Below are 23,316 nucleotides of genomic sequence, written 5' to 3'. Positions count from 1 at the left end.
CTAACTTTTTGGAACTAGACTTGAATGAGGAGAGAGGAGAGATGAAATATCTCAACTTTTATGAGTTTAAAACTCATTCAAGCATGTGAAATATGCACCTCCTTTAAAGAACTCCCCTTCCTTACATATGTGTCATAATGGAATCATTTTAATATTGCTCATAGTTTTTTTTTACTAATAAACCTTGTACATTTTCAACTCTTCATCTTATGTGAAATATGCACCTCCTTTAAAGAATTCCCCTTTCTTACATAGGTGTCATAATGGAATCATTTTAATATTGCTCATAGTTTTTTACTAATAAACCTTGTACATTTTCAACTCTTCATCTTATGTGAAATATGCACCTCCTTTAAAGAATTCCCCTTCCTTACATATGTGTCATAATGGAATCATTTTAATATTGCTCATAGTTTTTTACTAATAAACCTTGTACATTTTCAACTCTTCATCTTATGTGAAATATGCACCTCCTTTAAAGAATTCCCCTTCCTTACATATGTGTCATAATGGAATCATTTTAATATTGCTCATAGTTTTTTACTAATAAACCTTGTACATTTTCAACTCTTCATCTTATGTGAGCATTTACTCATTTTTGGATACCCAAAATATCTCATATTTTTAATATTGCTCATAGTTTTTTACTAATAAACCTTGTACATTTTCAACTCTTCACCTTATGTGAGCATTTACTCATTTTTGGGTATCTTCTTTTTTACAAATTGGATTTATCTCCTCCCTACACATGGATTGATGCTATTGGCCCATAGGAACCTTAATTGGACCATAATCCAAAAATTTCTGAAAATCTAGACCCTTAGGCTAAGGTCCTTTATACCCATTTCCAAATAATTCCAATTGCACATTGGAAAATTCTTTTTGAATTTCTGTTTCAGGGGAACTTATTTTAATAACATGAGATAATTTTCTATCCAAAAATATTAAAAATTTGAATATTCTCTCTCTAGAATATTTTCTCTCTCTAGGTTAAAACAGTTAGAAACAAGTCTTTTATATTTCTGAAGAGGGATTGATTACAGGGAAAGATACTAGATATCAAAAAGGGGATGGGGGAGGAATCTTACATTCTACCCCACTTAAAAAACGCGAGATGTCCTCATCTCGCAAACTAGGGTAATTTCGCAAAATGCACGAATATGAGACTTAGAGAAAAATTTTAATCAAGATTAACCACCAAGAAAAGTCTCAAAGAGAGCAAGATAAGAACAAGATTTAAACTTTATTCATTCTCGGAACTTATACAGTAAAGATAGAAGAACTCTTTACACTTCCATAAGCCCGTCCATCATATGGTCACAAAAGCAGCACTCACAAGCTGCACAAGTATAAGGTAACTCATCTATGGGAATAATTCTGTTGGTTATTGCCGCACCTATCTCAGTGGTATGAGGTGATCTAACAAAAGGACCTCTGAGAGGCAAGCCAAAAACGGGATAAAGGCATATCTTCTCATGAGGAAGAAAACACGCCAGTAAGAAGATCCGCTCAGAAAACCCAAGATGTCTTGATCTCATGACGCAGTAGTATCGGGGACCCAAACCCAAGGCTTTGATAACCATGGCCAAGCGGACATTGTTACGAAAGTGCTGCTGACCCCAGGGTGTTACCCTAGTTATGTCTTGATAGGTCCGCCATTTGGTCTGCGCTACAGAAGTTCCTAGGTGAGGAAAAAGTGAGCGCTCATACTGTTCTATAAAGTCTTTCTTCACAGACTCTCTTGCGTCTTGAAGATGAGAAATCATCATGGATAAAACTAATTCCTGTTGCCAAGCCATGAAGGAGATTAAGAAGAAGGGAGATCGATGAAAGTAAGATTACTGTGAGCGACAAGTAAAAGTTACGACTTATATAAAGGAAGGAGCTAGCGTAACTTAGAAGCCAACAGTAACTTACCACTGAAGTTTTACCGTCTTTCCATGATTTGGGTTTGGCACATTTTTCTATAGAAGGCATTCAGAACTTTGAGATGAGGAGATAAAAGAAGCTCGTAAGCTAAGTCACTTGCTTTCTTTGAATTCAGATAAGGCTCACAATATCTGGGGGATAACTTCTTAAACTCCCCAATAGATAAAGAACTTCTTTTGGGCCGTACTCGAATGAAGACCAAAACCTTGGTATCCAAAACACCGATTTTTACTTCTGAACTCATTGTTCTGAATCCTTAAAACAATTGGAACTCCTGAGAAGTATTCTAGGGAAAGGGTCTTCCTTTTTTAAACAGAATCTTTCTTTTATTTCAGAGAGGGAATAGTTATAAGATCAAAAAGGGAGATTCTACCATTTCTTGAGTGAGAGAGAGAAATTACATAAAAACCATCAGAATTTCAACATAAATGAAAATTAACTTCAATAGCATTTATTAAATTATGTAACTCTTCGCTACTATTCACCAATTAACTTCAATAGCATTTAAAAGCCCATACCAATTAAGCTTCTCAAGCTTGAGAGGGGTTGAGAAGAGAGAAACATTGAGAAATTATAGAAAAGATAAATATTCACTAATTACCTTACAAATTGCTTGATTCTTTGTTCACGGTAGAGGCCCCCAACCAATCAATTGGTTAAGTATGTTGATGGAGCCACTAATGGGGATTGAAGAAAGAGGGAAGCTCCAAAAACTAGTGAATTATTAAATGAATTCACAGTTTCTGGCTTAGGTGGAGTAGAGTAACGATGCATAAACACTATATATTTTTCAACAAGGGGGAGGCCTCTATTTATAGGAAAAGTTGAGCTCCTAACCAAACAAACTGATTCTAGAATTTTCTAAATCAGTTTGGTCAATTTTTGACCATTTTTAGGTCAGTTAAGCTAACTTTTTGGAACTAGACTTGAATGAGGAGAGAGGAGAGATGAAATATCTCAACTTTTATGAGTTTAAAACTCATTCAAGCATGTGAAATATGCACCTCCTTTAAAGAACTCCCCTTCCTTACATATGTGTCATAATGGAATCATTTTAATATTGCTCATAGTTTTTTTTTACTAATAAACCTTGTACATTTTCAACTCTTCATCTTATGTGAAATATGCACCTCCTTTAAAGAATTCCCCTTTCTTACATAGGTGTCATAATGGAATCATTTTAATATTGCTCATAGTTTTTTACTAATAAACCTTGTACATTTTCAACTCTTCATCTTATGTGAAATATGCACCTCCTTTAAAGAATTCCCCTTCCTTACATATGTGTCATAATGGAATCATTTTAATATTGCTCATAGTTTTTTACTAATAAACCTTGTACATTTTCAACTCTTCATCTTATGTGAGCATTTACTCATTTTTGGATACCCAAAATATCTCATATTTTTAATATTGCTCATAGTTTTTTACTAATAAACCTTGTACATTTTCAACTCTTCACCTTATGTGAGCATTTACTCATTTTTGGGTATCTTCTTTTTTACAAATTGGATTTATCTCCTCCCTACACATGGATTGATGCTATTGGCCCATAGGAACCTTAATTGGACCATAATCCAAAAATTTCTGAAAATCTAGACCCTTAGGCTAAGGTCCTTTATACCCATTTCCAAATAATTCCAATTGCACATTGGAAAGTTCTTTTTGAATTTCTGTTTCAGGGGAACTTATTTTAATAACATGAGATAATTTTCTATCCAAAAATATTAAAAATTTGAATATTCTCTCTCTAGAATATTTTATCTCTCTAGGTTAAAACAGTTAGAAACAAGTCTTTTATATTTCTGAAGAGGGATTGATTACAGGGAAAGATACTAGATATCAAAAAGGGGATGGGGGAGGAATCTTACATTCTACCCCACTTAAAAAACGCGAGATGTCCTCATCTCGCAAACTAGGGTAATTTCGCAAAATGCACGAATATGAGACTTAGAGAAAAATTTTAATCAAGATTAACCACCAAGAAAAGTCTCAAAGAGAGCAAGATAAGAATAAGATTTAAACTTTATTCATTCTCGGAACTTATACAGTAAAGATAGAAGAACTCTTTACACTTCCATAAGCCCGTCCATCATATGGTCACAAAAGCAGCACTCACAAGCTGCACAAGTATAAGGTAACTCATCTATGGGAATAATTCTGTTGGTTATTGCCGCACCTATCTCAGTGGTATGAGGTGATCTAACAAAAGGACCTCTGAGAGGCAAGCCAAAAACGGGGTAAAGGCATATCTTCTCATGAGGAAGAAAACACGCCAGTAAGAAGATCCGCTCAGAAAACCCAAGATGTCTTGATCTCATGACGCAGTAGTATCGGGGACCCAAACCCAAGGCTTTGATAACCATGGCCAAGCGGACATTGTTACGAAAGTGCTGTTGACCCCAGGGTGTTACCCTAGTTATGTCTTGATAGGTCCGCCATTTGGTCTGCGCTACAGAAGTTCCTAGGTGAGGAAAAAGTGAGCGCTCATACTGTTCTATAAAGTCTTTCTTCACAGACTCTCTTGCGTCTTGAAGATGAGAAATCATCATGGATAAAACTAATTCCTGTTGCCAAGCCATGAAGGAGATTAAGAAGAAGGGAGATCGATGAAAGTAAGATTACTGTGAGCGACAAGTAAAAGTTACGACTTATATAAAGAAAGGAGCTAGCGTAACTTAGAAGCCAACAGTAACTTACCACTGAAGTTTTACCGTCTTTCCATGATTTGGGTTTGGCACATTTTTCTATAGAAGGCATTCAGAACTTTGAGATGAGGAGATAAAAGAAGCTCGTAAGCTAAGTCACTTGCTTTCTTTGAATTCAGATAAGGCTCACAATATCTGGGGGATAACTTCTTAAACTCCCCAATAGATAAAGAACTTCTTTTGGGCCGTACTCGAATGAAGACCAAAACCTTGGTATCCAAAACACCGATTTTTACTTCTGAACTCATTGTTCTGAATCCTTAAAACAATTGGAACTCCTGAGAAGTATTCTAGGGAAAGGGTCTTCCTTTTTTAAACAGAATCTTTCTTTTATTTCAGAGAGGGAATAGTAGATTCTTTCCACATTCCATTCAATGTGTACTCGTTCTCATCCATTTCCTCATATCGACGACACATTAATTCACATTCACATTCATACATCCACATTTACATGGATACATCCATTTTCACATCCTCATTTATACATCCACATCCCATATCCACATTCATACATACACATCCATATCCACATCCATACATCCACATTCACATCCACATTCACATTCACATCCACATTCACATCCTCATTTATACATCCACATCCACATCCATATTCACATCCATACATCCACATCTACATGCATACCTCCATTTTCACATCCTCATTTATACATCCACATCCCTTATCTACATTCATACATACACATCCATATCCACATCCATACATCCACATCCACATCCACATTCATATTCACATCCATATATCCACATCTACATGCATACATCCATTATCACGTCCTCATTCATACATCCACATCCACATACATACATACATCCACATCCACATTCCCATTCACATCTATACATTCACATCTACATCCACATACATACATACATCCACATCCACATTCCCATTCACATCTATACATCCACATCTACATCCACATTCACATCTATGCATATACATCTTCATGCATACATCCATTTTCACATTCATACATCCACTTTCACATTCATACATCCATACTCCCATCTCCACATCCACACATCCACATACATACATCCATTTCCACATTCCCATTCATGTAACCCCATATGTCTTCACATCTAATCTTTTACATCACATCCATTCTCGCCCTATCACAACCCATATACACCCTATTCTATCACATATGGACGGATTCGGGTACTAGCAGCGGAAGTAGCACTTCTCGCGTGGGGCAGGAACCCAACACTCGGGGCCTCGCCCACGGATATCCGGACAAGAGACTAATCCGTCGGTTTGTCCAAAACCGAAATCGGAAAAACTTCCTTTACCCGGAAAGCACGGGCGATTCCACCAGGATAACTCTTTACTCTAACGTAGTCAAGATCATTACTGATCAAACTGATCTGACTGCACCTTTAACGGTACTTGGTCAAATCAAGGAAGAACTTGCACTTGGATCATTGGGATCAACGCTTTTTTCCCCATCAAGAGGCACAGCCGTTGATTCCTATCCATAGAACAATTTCTATCCGGGATTTACTTCATCTATCGTAATAATAGAAATTAAATCTCGATTTACGGATCCATCAGTCCAGCCTAACCCCATCCGATCCCATGGGTTAGCCAACCGCCCAACCACTGTAGTGATGGGATCCAATTTTGGAATTTGGTTAGGTTTTGTCCCGGGTACCAAGGAAAAGAGTTCCAAGGCCCCCTAGCCGGAAGTTCATGCAAACATAGAACTAGCCACACCACTTACACACCCAATATGAAATTGCCTTTTTCTTAGTATCAACTAACTTTAAAACAATCCTTTAATGAAACCATAGTACCACTGATCATAATCTTCCAATTTATCCGGTTGATTCATAATTTCCCATCATTCCTTCATCAGAGTATCTATGGCATCATTGGCAACTAGAACGCTCACCACCTGTCCACACAGGGGGCCTTTTCAATAGTTCCTAGCCCATAATACTCGGCAATATAATCACTTATAAAAATCAAGATGGACTCTCGTTGAAGATCAGCAAGATCAACCAACTGATCCATATAAAGAGCCATGGACTCATCCATTGAAGACCAGCAAGGTCAATCAACCAGATCCATGCCCGGTTTCACAAAACAACTCTTACTCCTTGTTCCAATATCTTCCTCGACGCACGCGTGGGTATCCTGGGCGACCCAGAGCCCGAGCACCGTATGGTCAGCACCCTCTAGGATCCTTCGCAGGTGACCTAGCGCTTCACTCATAGGCCGCTTCCTTGGTCCCTCATCCACCGTACCGGAAGCTCACCATTTAAATCGAACCGAGGCTGGTCAAGACCTCGGTCGACCTTGCTACGCGAGACGTCCTCCATTGACTCTCCGTCAGCAGTTGCAACTTTAACAGTTAGGTCTTCATGACCTTAATCCACAAGATGGTCAAAATGCTTCCCCAGCATTCTTGACATAAAACAGTCATTTACAAACAGTCACAAAATACAGTTTCTAAATCAAACTCTCGTCTTTCCACATTATCCCTCCTTAGTCCACATTACTTATTCCACATTCCATTCAATGTGTACTCGTTCTCATCCATTTCCTCATATCGACGACACATTAATTCACATTCACATTCATACATCCACATTTACATGGATACATCCATTTTCACATCCTCATTTATACATCCACATCCCATATCCACATTCATACATACACATCCATATCCACATCCATACATCCACATTCACATCCACATTCACATTCACATCCACATTCACATCCTCATTTATACATCCACATCCACATCCATATTCACATCCATACATCCACATCTACATGCATACCTCCATTTTCACATCCTCATTTATACATCCACATCCCTTATCTACATTCATACATACACATCCATATCCACATCCATACATCCACATCCACATCCACATTCATATTCACATCCATATATCCACATCTACATGCATACATCCATTATCACGTCCTCATTCATACATCCACATCCACATACATACATACATCCACATCCACATTCCCATTCACATCTATACATTCACATCTACATCCACATACATACATACATCCACATCCACATTCCCATTCACATCTATACATCCACATCTACATCCACATTCACATCTATGCATATACATCTTCATGCATACATCCATTTTCACATTCATACATCCACTTTCACATTCATACATCCATACTCCCATCTCCACATCCACACATCCACATACATACATCCATTTCCACATTCCCATTCATGTAACCCCATATGTCTTCACATCTAATCTTTTACATCACATCCATTCTCGCCCTATCACAACCCATATACATCCTATTCTATCACATACACTTCTTACCTCATCCCATACACATCTTATCACATCCTATCACTTTCCATACGCATCTTATCAATTCTTATCACATCTCATACACCTCTTATCACATCTTATCACATTTCATATCTTTTTTTTAAAAAGAGAATTCTTATATTTAATATAAGATTTCTCTACACATTTATTTATACATAAATTCCATTTAAGGAGACTAACACTTTCGAAATTAAAATCAATCTTTTATGCATCTTCTTATGCATAAATTCAGTTTGGTAGGAAATTACACTTTTAGAATAAAAGAATTTCTCTTATGCATCTAAGTTAAGCATAAAATCCATTTATGAGAAAATCACACTTTTAGTATAAAAAGAATATCTTTTATGCATACCTATATGCATGAAATCCAATATGATAAAAGTAACACTTTTGATATAAAAATTTTTCCTTTATGCATACTTCTATGCATGAAAATTAAAAATGATAAAAGTAACACTTTTGATATAAAAAATTTTCCTTTATGCATACTTCTATGCATGAAAATTAAAAATGATAAAAGTAACACTTTTGATATAAAATTTTTTCCTTTATGCATACTTCTATGCATGAAAAAATAAAAATGATAAAAGTAACACTTTTGATATAAAAAAAATTTCTTTTATGCATACTTCTATGCATGAAAATTAAAAATGATAAAAATAACACTTTTGATATAAAAATTTATCCATTATGCATACTTCTATGCATGAAATAAAAATGGTAAAAATAACACTTTTGATATAAAAACTTATCCTTTATGCATGATATTAAAATTCAATTTCTCCATGATTGTAATGAAATTCTTTCAATTAATCTAGGATGATAATTCCTAGAATATGGTAGGAAGTCCTCTTTTTATGCTTTAAATGAAATTATTTTATGCATAATTTTTATAAAAATTTTGCCATAGCTCCGCTGCTATGACTGATAAATCTCAATTTTTCTAAGGGATAATGCTTATCATTAAGGAATAATTAAAATAATCTCTAATTGGATTATTAATCCATAATGGATTGAATCATAAACTAAAAGCATAGAAAAAAGCCAATAATTTGGCCTCAAGCATAGCTTAATCTTGGGTTAAGGAAAAGCTTTATGAAAAGCTTGATTTGGATTGAGAATGGGTCATGAGTATGACCATTTCTTGAGTGAGAGAGGGAATTTACATAAAAATCATTAGAATTTAAACATAAATGAAAATTAACTTCAATAGCATTATGTAACTCTTCACTACTATTCAAACTTCATTAGCATTTAAAAAAAACCATACCAATTAAACTTCTCAAGCTTGAGAGGGGTTGAGAAGAGAGAAACATTGAGAAATTATAGAAAAGAGCAATATTCACTAATTACCTTACAAATAGCTTGATTCTTTGTTCACGGTAGAGGCCCCCAACCAATCAATTGGTTAAGTATGTTGATGGAGCCACTAATGGGGATTGAAGAAAGAGGGAAGCTCCAAAAACTAGTGAATTATTAAATGAATTCACAGTTCTTGGCTTAGGTGGAGTAGAGTAACGATGCATAAACACTATATATTTTTCAACAAGGGGGAGGCTTCTATTTATAGGAAAATTTGAGCTCCTAACCAAACAAACTGATTCTAGAATTTTCCAAATCAGTTTGGTCAATTTTTGACCATTTTTAGGTCAGTTAAGCTAATTTTTTGGAACTAGACTTGAATGAGGAGAGAGGAGAGATGAAATATCTCAATTTTTATGAGTTTAAAACTCATTCAAGCATGTGAAATATGCACCTCCTTTAAAGAACTCCCCTTCCTTACATATGTCATATTTTTAATATTGCTCATAGTTTTTTACTAATAAACCTTGTACATTTTCAACTCTTCATCTTATGTGAAATATGCACCTCCTTTAAAGAACTCCCCTTCCTTACATATGTCATACTTTTAATATTGCTCATAATTTTTTACTAATAAACCTTGTACATTTTCAACTCTTCATCTTATGTGAAATATGCACCTCCTTTAAAGAACTCTCCTTCCTTACATATGTCATACTTTTAATATTGCTCATAATTTTTTACTAATAAACCTTGTACATTTTCAACTCTTCATCTTATGTGAGCATTTACTCATTTTTGGGTATCTTCTTTTACAAATAGGATTTATCTCCTCCCTACACATGGATTGATGCTATTGGCCCATAGGAACCTTAATTGGACCATAATCCAAAAATTTCTGAAAATCTAGACCCTTAGGTTAAGGTTCTTTATACCTATTTCCAATTAATTCCAATTGCACATTGGAAAATTCTTTTTGAATTCCTGTTTCAGGGGAACTCATTTTAATAACATGAGATAATTTTCTATCCAAAAATATTAAAAATTTGAATATTCTCTCTCTAGAATATTTTCTCTCTCTAGGTTAAAACAGTTAGAAACAAGTCTTTTATATTTCTGAAGAGGGATTGATTACAGGGAAAGATACTAGATATCAAAAAGGGGATGGGGGAGGAATCTTACACAACTGCTTCTCCGCGGCCTCTGCCACGGCCACTGCCTCTTGCACCTTGGTGGATAGGGGTTCCACGGCCTTGATTTCCTCTGCTACCTTGGGGAAATGATGTTGCCATCTTGGGACAGTTGGCTCTAAAGTGTCCCGGCTCATTGCACTCAAAACACAAAGGGCCTTCTCTGGAAGAAGCAACATAAGAGCGGGGGACAGAAGAGTTGCCTTGTCGCCCTCTGTTGTAGTAGGGAAAATTCTATTGAGGTTTCTTGTAGGGTTGATCTTTAAGATTTGCCTCAGGGTAAGATCTCTTTTGATTCTTCGGTTTGTTAGCCTTCATTTCTTTCACAAGGGGCTTTGCTCGTATGAGAGCATCCTGTAATGTGCTTGGCCTCATTGCTTCAAGGCAGGAATCTAGGGGTTCATTTAGCCCTTGGCAGAAATGAGCCACTTGTTGGCATGTAGTCATAGCTGGGGCATACTTCCGAAGGGTGATAAATTTGGAATAGTAGTCCTCAAGAGTTAAGCTGCACTGCCTAAGACTAAAAAACTCATTCATCTTTATGGATTCATGGGATGGAGGAAGATATCTTTCCTTCACTGCCTGCTTGATGTCTTCCCACGTTTGAGAATGCTCGGTGACTTCCTTGTCACGGCACCACTGTTTCCACCAAAGTTTAGCATCTCCGATGAGGCAAAATCGTGCGAGCATAGACTGATTTGCTACTCCAGTACCGGCAGCAGAGAAATAATCGTCCATCACCTCAATCCAGACTTCAGCATCCTTCTCAACCTTTGAACCTTCTCCTTTAAAGGAGGGAGGTTGCATTTGCTTGAGCAGGAGCTTCTTCTCCTGGGTATCGGTGTAAAGCGCATTGGGAAGTGGAGGGTGGTCGTCCTGGCCATCATTGTAAAAACAATTTTAAGATTACAAGATTCATATTTGCACAACGCTTATTTTTGGAGAGTAAAACATTGAAATTATTTTATTTCCAAATATTTACAAGGACAAGTTTTATTACAAAGATCTGAGACTAATATAATTAGTCTTATTTGACATCAAGGGAAATTCCTAGGCTTGACTATGACATAAGGGTAGAGCGGTCCACATAGGTGAAGTATGGGGGTTCCGCTGTAGTTTCTAAGACTCTAAAAACTGATGGTAAACTCTGGATTGGGGTAGATCCCAACACCACTACTCTATCAGCAGGTAAGACCTGCATCACTTTGTCATACACCCAGTGATCTTGAGGTATGCGAACCCCATCTATAGTCACAGCGGTGTTGGCCCTGGGGGTACCGACGAACCAAAATAAGCAGATCATCTTCAGCTTCTCAATCCAACGAATCCGCTTAAGGTCGGTGGTGAGGTTCCCAATTTGATCTGCTCGGATGAAGAAGTATCTCGGCCCACGACTCCAGAAATCTCTACCCCATCCTCTTTGAATACGAGAGAAATGAGGGAGGGATATCTTCTCTAATATCTGCACCATGGTGTCGCGGAACTCGAAATTCGAGGAGTGACTAGCAGTCTCGAAGATGCATTGGAAAACTAGAAACTTGGAGTAGGCATCTTCCTCTTCCTACAATCATTCAAACATCAATTCAACTTATTTGTTTTAGTAGGATGTTTTTACTAGTTAGCATTATGTTAGGTAAAACATTTATTACAAAATAGTCCTTAAATGGCAATTCCTAGGAGCTAAACTCGCTCTGATACCAATTGTAAGGTTCCTCTCTTCTAAAATGGGAGAAACACTTAAGATAGTCCACTAAGTCTTATCTTGCGAAAAATTTCCTATTCATCGACACCTTGACCCTGTAGAGATTCAAGGATACGATTCATAGGTATGACCTAGTTCTATCCCGCAGGGGGAGCGTGATTTTCTAAGCATCAAATCACCCATAGGGCAATTGATCATAAATTGGGTAACTACTAGACTTGATTTCTAGAGACAACGCTTTTTTCCTCATCTTATGCAAGGCACAGCCGCGCTGGCCTAGTCTTCTAGAATAGAGTTGCCCAAGAACCTAATTATCTAGCGTAGGGCTTTCACTTAATCTGTTGGAAAGCTACCCGACTAATCGGGTCCACCCGTCCGTAGGATGGTGCCGTCGGGGCATTCCATCCTCCCACTTTCCACCCTACTCACGCATCAATTTGTTTTCTAATTAATCCTACCACACTGTTTTACATAAATAAACATATTCCTTAATTAAGGCCCTTTTCACAAGGTTTGTTAAAACAGCCTTTTTACACAATGCAATCATGCCAAAGACAAGATATATTTATATAAAAAGTTTATACATGAGTCAATTCCATATAAGCCAAACTGGCTCTCTTATTCTTATTCTTTATTCTATCGATGATCTAGAATTCGGCCTTCCAGTCTCTACATGCTGGGCAAAACCCTACGGGACCATACACCTCATCGTCGGCCGCTGCCTGGCGAGGACTCAAGCCGGCCTGTCGCCCTCTCAGGCTCCATCGCTCGATCCTCCCACCCCTCAGAGGGATGTCTGCACACTAGGGTGGGCTTATTTACCGCACTAGCCTAGGCCCTCAGAACTAGGCAGCCTCATAATCTCTCGCCTTAATCGGCGATCCTTATTCTCCCAAAGGTATGAGGGATACCTTGGGTCATTCCCGGGCTTTGCTAACGACGCCGCCCAACTACACAAGCATGGAACGGAGTTAGCGTTGAAGCCTAAAAAAATCTTGAATTCTAAAGATAACATCTTCAAAGCAATTTATTTAAATAGAGCATTCACAATTCGTGAAGATAACAATTTCAATGCAATTTATCGAATACAACATCACATAATTCGCAACTTCATACAATTTTTATGTCATCATTTTAAAAGGAAAAGATACCATTCATTAACACTAATTTAAGGAAAATCTCTTCTTTTAAAAAATTAACCAAGCTAACCTGGCCACCATTTCCTTGAGGAGCTTGAAAAGGGGGGTCTGGAGCCGCGTTGTGGGGGCATCTTTCCCCATCTCGTTGTTACGTGCTCCTCTTGAGGCAATATTTTGACGTCTCCGAGAAGAGGCCATCTTAGGTTTCGCCTTGTAGAGCTCGCTGCTACGATCGAAACGCTTCAGTCGGATCTGAATTCTGAGCTGGTTTGCTCACCGTATGAGCAAAAGAGTATGACGCACGAACCTTTGCTTACGGCAAAAAACCCTTATTAAAGTCTACGCAAATGGGAGGGGGGAATTGTGAGATGTCCTTAAGGCTAAAAACATGGAGAGGGCTGTGAGGGGCTGCTGGAAACTGTGAGGGGCTGCTGTAAGCCTCTTCACACGGGGGGGGAGAAGTGTTAAGGACACTTGGCAAGAGGGGGATGGAGGAAAATTGGCTTATCTGAAAAGAGGCAAATGAGGGGGTGTGAGAGGGGTGGCTGCAAGGGCGGCTGTACTGCAGCAAGTACGCTACACAGGGACGGATGGCGATACGGACGGCGGTACAACAGGGCATACGCTACACAGACATGCGTGCTGCCTGTGGAGCACCCCGGGGGTTTATATAGCTGAGGGGTATGGGTACGGGCGCTGCACAAAGCAAGGACGAAAGGACGGTGTACCTTCAAAGGCTATGGATCAGTGGCCTGCATGGGTCTAGGGGAAAGGTACGGTGTCAGTTGTCCGGGAAAGGAGTGGTACGCATGTACCTTATCTGGTCTGGGACAGCATGGGTGTCCACGTAAGGGTATGTGTGGACCATACAGTTGGGCGGCCGTCCTTTGGTTCTTGGGCGGCCATCGTACGGGCACCCTAGTTAGTGTGTACAGCCCAAATTTTGGGACGGGGTACCCAAATTTGGGGCGCCCTGTGCTGGACTGCCCCGGGGGCGAAATTTTTTTTTGTCCAGGAGGTTCTCCTGGTCGTAGGGGTTCAGACCGTTCGTCAATCGGACGCCCGGTCGTGCATTTATTAAGGTTTAAAGGTCGCCGTTTTTTAACTAAAATGACTGAAATTTGCGTATAGGCTTGATCCGATGTCCGTTTTGGATACTGTAAAATCCTATATTAGGGTAAAATTGCGCGCAGATTCCAATTTTGGGCTCAGAATTTGAAGATTCTAAGTAGAAATGACTCAAATAATAAAATCATTGATTTTTATACCATAAAAACTCATAATTACATGGACATTTCTTTATTAGTGAAGATGGGTATGTTACACCTTGAGAGCTATCCCTCTTTGTTCAATAAATTTTACCTAGAGTGGATCACATTCCACTGCAACCACATTTCTACCTCTTTTCAATGCACTGACAGTTGTGGTGCTAGTCTCCACAAAGAGATCCATCAACCACTCTCCTTAGAAAGTAAATCAATTAAATCCATCATCAAAAGTTGAGGTTTCTCATACGGATTTATGACTCCTTGTAGACCTGCACTTGTGTGCTTGAACTTTTTGCAAACTCCTAGTCATTCAAAAACATTTGTGCGATTTGGTTTCACAGCAAAATTATATGATCCTCTACTTTGCATGCCCAAAGATGAATAAAAACCAATTATAGCAAACTCACAAGCCCAAGAAAGACAATCAAGTTTATAACCATGGATGTTTGGCTTTGTCCTACAAACAAAAGTTAACATGAAACAAAAGAGCAACACATAATCACGCCTTAATGCTAGTATCAAAATATTCAAAGGTTTTACTTACCATGTCATCATTTGACATGTCATGTTTGAGTTGGTGAAGGCTTTTTGCGTTGCAATAATTTGATCATGGGCATGAAAAAATACTAGTGCCCAAGAGTCACAAGTAGTGACCTTGCCAAAAGCCTCTATGACTTTTTTGTAGGCAGATACTCCATACTTCACATCGTCATTGGCTGAGTTTGAAGCACAAAAACCATAAGGAGCATCTGCAGTGGCCAAAGTGTAAGGACATGCTATGACAAAAGTGTCCATGTCTTCAACTCGGCCTTCATGAGCACACCAATGAGTTGGAGACTCCTGTATATCATCAAGAATGAAAAGTGTGAGGCTAGGAGTGATTTTAAAGCTTTGGGGTTGGTCTCCTCCTCCTCCTCTCTAGATGACAAGGGGAAAGAAATTGCTCAAAGTCAAGAGGGATTTGCTTGATGGCAACCCATGGATATTTTTTCTAAAAAAACCAACAAGCAAGATGTGAGAGGTGAAAAAAAAGGTTTGTTAAACAAAGCTGAAAGCAATTGAACTACTCACCGTGTTACCAAATAATAGCATGTACTTCTCCAACACTTGAGGTTTGCTTGAGTTTAGATGGTAGAGCTTTACCTCATCCCAATTAGAGCAATTCAACTTTTCAATCATTATTTGCTACATGTGAAGCATGTTTTTTTTGCCTAATAAACAACCAAAGAAATTAGAGCTGATGAAACAAGTAAAACTTCAAAAAACAAAAGAGTTAATTTATCAAACAAACCTTTCAAATTCTTCTCCCATTTTCTCTAAAGAGATGATTCCACCCTTCACGCATGAGAGAACTGCGATGATCAATGATTTCTCATGAATTCCTTGCAAATGTCTCCGCACTGTTATCTTCATTTCCTCGGGAATGGGCTCTGGTGCTTCTTCACTTAAGGCACCTTTACCTTTGGAAGCTGCAGGTGACTTACTAAACTTTTGGCCTTTTAACTTTCCCTGCTCATGTAGCTTAAAAATATCATCTTGTAGATCCCAAATTTTTCCATCACGAAAGGCAAGTAAAAAATAGTTATCATATTGTTTCACATTGGGCTTCTGACTTGCTCCACGACCACCTTTTTTTCTTAAATCAAGATCACACTTTTCACAAAGTGCAGCTCGAAACTTGTCATCAATTTTCTTACCACGCTTCAAGGAATCAATCCACTCATTATGAAAGAACCTTATCTTTTGAATAAAAGTCATTTCCATTTGAGAGTTTAAGTGAATATTATGGTCATGGGCAAGTACCTTTGCCTCCTCATTTGTTAAACCAGCATACACCCAACACATTGCCATTTTGTAAGTATCAACATGCTCATATTTAGTAGCAAGCTCTTGCTTGGCAAGAAAAGAATGAGTGCCCCCAAGAACCCAATATCTATAAGACTCAGCATTGGCCTTAACCCAAGATTCCTTATTAAGATGCTATTGTCTATTCACTAAAACAAGAAAGGGTAACACAATGGCATTCGGCTTATTTTTCATTTTGTACTTTAGATTATGAACATGATGTTCAACAATAATGCAAACCTCTAAGGGTCTTCTTCCTGTTTAGGGATCCACTTCTGGACACTCAATCACACTTATGGGCAAAAATATAGGTAAAGGATCCACCATGTTATTTTTCTTGACCCTCTCTCTTAAAAAAATTGAAAGAGCTTGAATCTCTTATGTCAAGTAAGAGGGCACCAGGACCAGATGGAAAAATCTTTGATTCATGAAGAAACTTAGAGTCCCTTGATTTACCTAACTTTTTGCTTCATTTCTTGTTGTGATAGGGGTATGCATCAATGGAGAGGGGAAGCGTTCTTCCTCAACCTCCTCATCACTTGAAGAAATTGACTCTTCTTCTTCCTCTTCAATGTACTCACTTGAAGAGTTCTTATATGAGCCAAAAAAACCCTCTAGCACCTCACTATAGGCTCTCCCAAATGTCTACAACCAAAAACAATGAAATCAATGATAGGTTTCAAAAAACAAAAGAGACAAAAGTTCAAAAGAGAATGAGAAAAGTTTAGTTCTTACCATGCCTTGAGTTTCATTGCATCGATCATCAAGTTTTTTGTGCTCAGAGGATTTATTTCATCCATCTCAAAGTCCTTCAATAAAACAAGAATGGCAAAGCGAGTGGGGTCATCATGCTCAACAAGAAAATATACCCTATTTTTTCCTTTGTGCTCTTGCACTTTCTCGATGTGTCCAAAAAAAGAGTACTTGTTAGAATCACTTGAAGGTCCTTTGTGTTTTGTAACAATCAAAAAGAGGTTGTTGAATCAATTAATTGCCTACGCTCCCCATAATGCCCAAAGGTGAGTGTCCAAGCATGCTCGTACTTGATTTTGGAAGGAACTTTATCCCATATATCTTTTGCTTGAAAGCTTTGAAGGGTATCTTCCTCTCTCACAAGTGTTAGGTCTTGACTTTTTCCCTTTCTAATCTTTTGGCAATGCTCTTTGGTGTGCTGAGTCACTGGCTCACGAGGGAATTGTTCAACAGCAAGAAGCTCTCGATGAGAAGAACGAGATGGACTTTCAAAAAGCCTCATTACTTCCAAACCCATGGGATTACATGAGATTGAGAAGCCATGATCTGAAAAAAAAAGAAACAACCATGGCTAAAAGTTAATCATGGATTCTAGAATCCATCTACAAAAGAAGTTATCATCAAAACTAGAATCCAAAAATAAGAAAAAACTTGAGATCAAAAATCCATAACCTATAAAAAAAGTAAAAACTATGGCTCTAAGTTAATCATGGATTCTAGAATCCACCAGATTGGACAAGAGAAGTGACTGGAAAAACTAGAATAAAAAACAATAGAAAGAGGAGTGGGATTCTAGAATCCAGCAAAGTGGGGTGGTTGATTGTGCACATAGGTTAGTGTAGGCAACGAGGATTGGTAGCACAAAAATCTGGGGTCAACTATAACATAATTGAGGCAATATATTTGGAGCAGCTAATATTGTGGATGAAACCAAGCTTTGAATCCCTCAAGCCCCAAAGCACAGCTAAGAACATCAATCAACTCAAAAGCTTCAAAGATTCAACAAAAAGGCTTCAACATGGGCAGTCCCCTCCTGTCCGCAGCAGCAGCCTATGCATCAACAAGAGAAAAAAAGCAATCTGTGTAACTTCACCCCTGGCCTCCCACCACCCATGTTCCTTTTCAGCCCTTTGACTCCAATGAGGCCACTAACATTTAGCAGACCCTTGATGTGAGAATCCAAGATGATCCATGATTGGGATACTGACCATATATATATACAGAGAAAAGATCTTACCTAAGATCAATCTACACACATGGAAAGTGCAACCCATGAGTGGCAGACCATTTGTAGAGGACTCAATCACAACTACACAAACTACTGAGTGGCAGACCATTTGTAGAGGACTCAATCATGAGTGGCAGACCATTTGTAGAGGACTCAATCACAACTACACAAACTACTGAAGTTCATTTATGGTAAAGGTATATCTTCCTTGACAACTGTGAAACCCATTGGTTGTAATATGCAGGAGCCGTTGGAAGCCCATGAGCATTTCAATGAAGTATGGCAAAAAGAGTTTGCAACCAACTCTCTTTTGGTCCACACTACTATCCCATAGCCAGTTGAACCCATTCAACCATAATCAGTCCCTGAAAAGCTTTCCCACTTTGCACGCAAGGCACGCAACAAAAAGTTAGCACTCGTAGAAAAAAAAGCCAGAAGGCGATTTGACGAGGAAAGTGCTAAACCTAAAGAAACATGGCATGTGCCCAAGCACTTTAAGACCGTTCAAATGGCCGACCGCTTTGTTTAATATGATTTGCCTTAAAGGTCTAATAATGGGCAACTTGGGATCTCATATGACAGTCCAACCAACGTTAAGGAAGTGAACTTGGTAGGCCCGAGTGAAGACCCGAGGCCCATATTTGTTTTGCAAAAGACCTTTCAAAAGGAAGAAGAAGCAGAGCTCATTGCTCTCTTAACGGAATTTCGGGCCTGCTTCGCTTGGAAGTACACAGATATGAAGGGTGTACCTTAAGAAGTGGTACAACACACCATTCCCATGGTTGATGGGGCTAGGCCAGTCAAGCAATGAGCTTACCCAATGAACCCCAAATATTCCACGATGGTCTGCGAGCAAAGAGATTGAAAGACTTATTGATGCTGGATTCATCTATGAAATTGAACATACGGAATGAAATTCACTGATCATCGTGATAGTGCCGAAGAAAAACAAAAAAGTCAGGGGGTGTGTGTCGGCCTCAAAAAGATCAATTCTACCACCATAAGGGACCACTACCCTTTACCATTCACTGAACACGTGTTAGAAAGAGTAGCGGGAAAGGAAGCCTATAGCTTCCTAGATGGATTCTCAGGATACAACCAGGTGTTGATCGACCCTAAAGACCAACACAAAACTGCTTTTGCTACTGAATGGGGTACTTACGCATATAAAGTCATGCCCTTTGGGTTGACCAATGCCCTCGGAGCCTTCCAATGTTTAATGTGTATGGCTTATAATAAGGAATATCTCCGTAAATTCCTAGAAGTCTTCATGGATGACCTATGTGTCAATTCTTCTTGGAAGGAGCACCTCGCATGTTTGTGTAAGGTGTTAGAGCGATGCAAACTACATCACACCTCACTAAATCCTCTTAAATGCCAATTTTGGGTTTGACACGGGGTGATCCTAGGACACATCATCTCAAGGAATATCAACTGACGATAGTAAAGTGTAGCTCATTCTCGAGTTACTGCCACCTACCAACTTCAAGGGTGTCTAGCGCTTCATGGGGCATGTTGGCTATTATCGGCGATTCATTTTTATGTATGTTGATATCGCTAGACCCCTTTACAGACTCCTTATAGTTTTCAAGTGGAAAGAAGAATGCCACAGAGCTTACACTACACTCAACAAAAAAGCCTTGGCAAGTGTTCCAATCCTTAGATCCCCCAAATGGGATCTCATCTTCCATGTCCATATTGACACCTTAGCATTTGCTATAGGGTGCATGCTGGCCCCCCAACCCGGCAAACACAAGATGAAATTTCCCATTAGTTTTGCCGGCTGCCGCCAACTCAACAAAGCTGAGAGGAATTACACCACAACCAAGAGAGAAGGATTAGATATGGTTTACATGGTTCAGAAGTTCAGCCATCATCTTTTGGCAACCAAGTTCATCTTCTTGGTAGACCATCAAGCCCTCTTGTCCTTGGTTAATAAGGCCTGTATGATAGGCAGAATCACCAAGTGCTTGCTTGTCTTGCTAGAGTTTGATTTTACTGTTACGGTGAAAAAAGGCTCTTAGCATGTTCTAGAAGACCACATGTCAAGGATCCCCAATGGTGAATCGCTAGTGGGAGTAGACGATGATTTACCAGATGCAGCCCTATTCCAACTTTGCGTAATTCCTGAATGGGATGAAGAAGTGGCTCACTTTTTAGCCATTGGCTTACTAGTTGATCCTCTAACAAGGATCACGCCCACCGCTTAATCAAAAAAGCAGCCCTGTACCAACAACTGATCGCGAGTCAACTTTACAAGTAGGGCAAGGACAAAATCCTAAGACGTGTTATGTCTTCCTCCTTGAACAGGCTCACTCTGCCTGTGTTGGCGAGCACTTTGCTATAGACATCATTGCTTGTTGTAAGGTTCTCACAGCTAGGTTGTGCTGATGCTGTTGAGTATGTCAAACAATGTGATGAATGCCAACGCGTATCGATCCCTCGTTTCAAGGAGGATCACATACCCCTAAAGCCCATCGTGTCCTTATAGCCATTTGAAAAATGGGGCATAGACTTCATAGGACCCATCAGTTCGACAGCCAAATACACTCAAGCTAGATATATAATTGCTGCCCCAGACTACTGCACTAAGTGGGTAGAAGCTCGCGCAACCCGCAAAAAAGATGATGCTCGATCAACGGCCAAATTTCTATATGAGTCTATAATCACACACTTTTGGGGGTCCTCTCGAGCTTGTTAGTGACAATGGAACACATTTCATCAATAAAGTAATCAAATTCCTTTTACAAGAGTTCCTTGTCACCCGCATAGGAAATCCTCCCCTTACTATCCTCAAGCGAATGGCCAAGCCGAAAGTACAAACAAAATCCTATGTGCCATTCTAACCAAAATAGTGGAGGCCAACGACTAGGAACAAAAATTGCCGACTGCATTTTGGGCTTATAGAACTTCATATAAGGCAACAACTAATGCTACCCCCTTCAGTTTAACCTATGGCACTAAAGTAGTCATGCCCATTGAGAGTTCTTAGTCTTAAGCCTACGTGTCGCAGTGCACAAAAAACTCACCGAAAATACTTTAAGTTGTCGCATATTTGAACTTGAAAAGCTCGATGAAACTCGCCTCCTTGCAGTTTATAGCATGATTGTCGAAAAGCTAAGGCGTAAAAAGTGGTTCAAGCTTAAGGATAAATAGATGAATGAGGATGACATGGTCCTCTTATTTAGCATAAAAATGCATAAGAAAAAGCTTAAACTCCGTGGGTTAGGATCTTTTCTGGTCTCTGAAATCACACCACAAGGCGCTGTGCTCATCGAAACCCTTGATGGTGTCGAGATGGCAGGATACTTCAATGATAGAAAACTTAAAGGCTACTATGGCCCTCTCACTGAGGCCACTTTGCAGGTCATCCATGAGAAAAAAACAACAAAAACAAGTCCATGAGGATATGTGACCCCTGCCCCCTCCGTTGTGCCCCCTCCGAGGGCACTAGCTGTAAGATTACTCCCTCCGGCTTTTGAGGTGTGCAGGTGTAAAAACCTCCCCTTCTCTGATCTTATAATTATTCCCCTCTCTAAAATAAAAGAAAGATCTTGTTTTACCCTGTTTTGGCCTAGAGAGAGAAAATATCTAGAGAGAGATAATTCAAAATTGAGATATTTTTGGACATAAAAATCCTCCTAGTGTCTAAAATGGTTTCCCCTGAAACAGATATTCAAAAATAAATTTTCAATGTGCAATTTGAATAAATTGAAATTAGGTAAAAAGAACCTTAGAGCCTAAGGGTCCATATTTTTTAAAATTTTTGAATTAAGGTTTCTATGGACCAATTAGATTAATCCAAATGTAGGGAGGAGATAAATTGAAGAATCAAAGGAAATCCCCCCAAAAATGAGTAAATACTCACATAAGATGAAGAGTTGACTAAGGACAAGGTTATTAGTTAAAAAAAGAAGAGATATTTAGAAGAAATGATGCATTTTTGACACCTCAGTGTGGGGGAATTCCCCTCATAAAGGAGGCACCTATTTCACATGTGTGGTTGAGTTTTAAACTCACAAATAATGAGATATTTTCATCTCTCCTCTCTCCTACTTCAACTAGATCCAAAAAGTAAGCTAAACTGACCTAAAAATGGTCAAAAATTGACCAGACTGATCTGGAAAATTCTAGAATCACTTTGCTTGGTTAGAGGCTCACTTTTGCCTATAAATGAAGCTTTCCCCTTTGTAAATGGTTAATAGTGTTTTATGCACTGTAACTCTACTCCTCCCCAGAGACAAAAACAGTGAATTTATTAGTTTTTGACCATTTCCTCTTCAAAAGAATTGGTGGCCACTCTTGTTGTAAACAAAAGTAGATCCCTCAAACCATTAAGCCGAAGGAAAGCTCACAAAAATTCATGTAAGCTAGAAATCCTACTTTTTCTTTATTCCATTTAATGGTTTTCTATTTTTTGTTTTCTTTAAAATAAAACCGATGAAGATAAGCGCGAAGATTAGCCGGGCTGCTGCTGTAGTAGAGCCGACGGCTGGGCGTGATGCGTAACTGTCGTATGATGCACAAGAGGCACAGCCGCCGACGGCTTACTGCTGGTATTCGATGGTTGATGTTAGTTGATGATTGTCGACGGCTGCTGGTATTTGGTGGTTGATGTTAGTTGATGATTGCCGAGTTGTTACAGTGCGCTGCTGAAAACACAGGTGGTGAAGCGCTCGTGATGTGATCGTTGATGTTCAGCCGAATGATGACGTGTTGGGTTGATGCAATGGAGAGGAGGGGCACATTTATTGTAAGATTCCTCCCCCAACCCCCTTTTTGATGTCTAGTATCTTCCCCTGTAATCAATCCCTCTTCAGAAATATAAAGACCTTGTTTCTAACTGTTTTAACCTAGAGAGAGAAAATATTCTAGAGAGAGAA

The 23,316-nt window shown here is 38.9% G+C and overlaps 1 pseudogene; it reads right to left on the bottom strand.

Moving 5' to 3' along the window:
• Positions 1-15,888: 15,888 nt before the first annotated feature.
• Positions 15,889-16,647, bottom strand: LOC147607105 (uncharacterized; annotated as a pseudogene).
• Positions 16,648-23,316: the final 6,669 nt, after the last annotated feature.

Source organism: Cibotium barometz, chromosome 56 (assembly GCF_041138505.1).
Source record: "Cibotium barometz isolate CiBa-2024 chromosome 56, ASM4113850v1, whole genome shotgun sequence".
Classification (NCBI taxonomy): domain Eukaryota; kingdom Viridiplantae; phylum Streptophyta; class Polypodiopsida; order Cyatheales; family Cibotiaceae; genus Cibotium; species Cibotium barometz.
The sequence above is the reverse complement of the archived record's forward strand: the minus strand, read 5'-3'. Positions and strand labels throughout refer to the sequence as shown.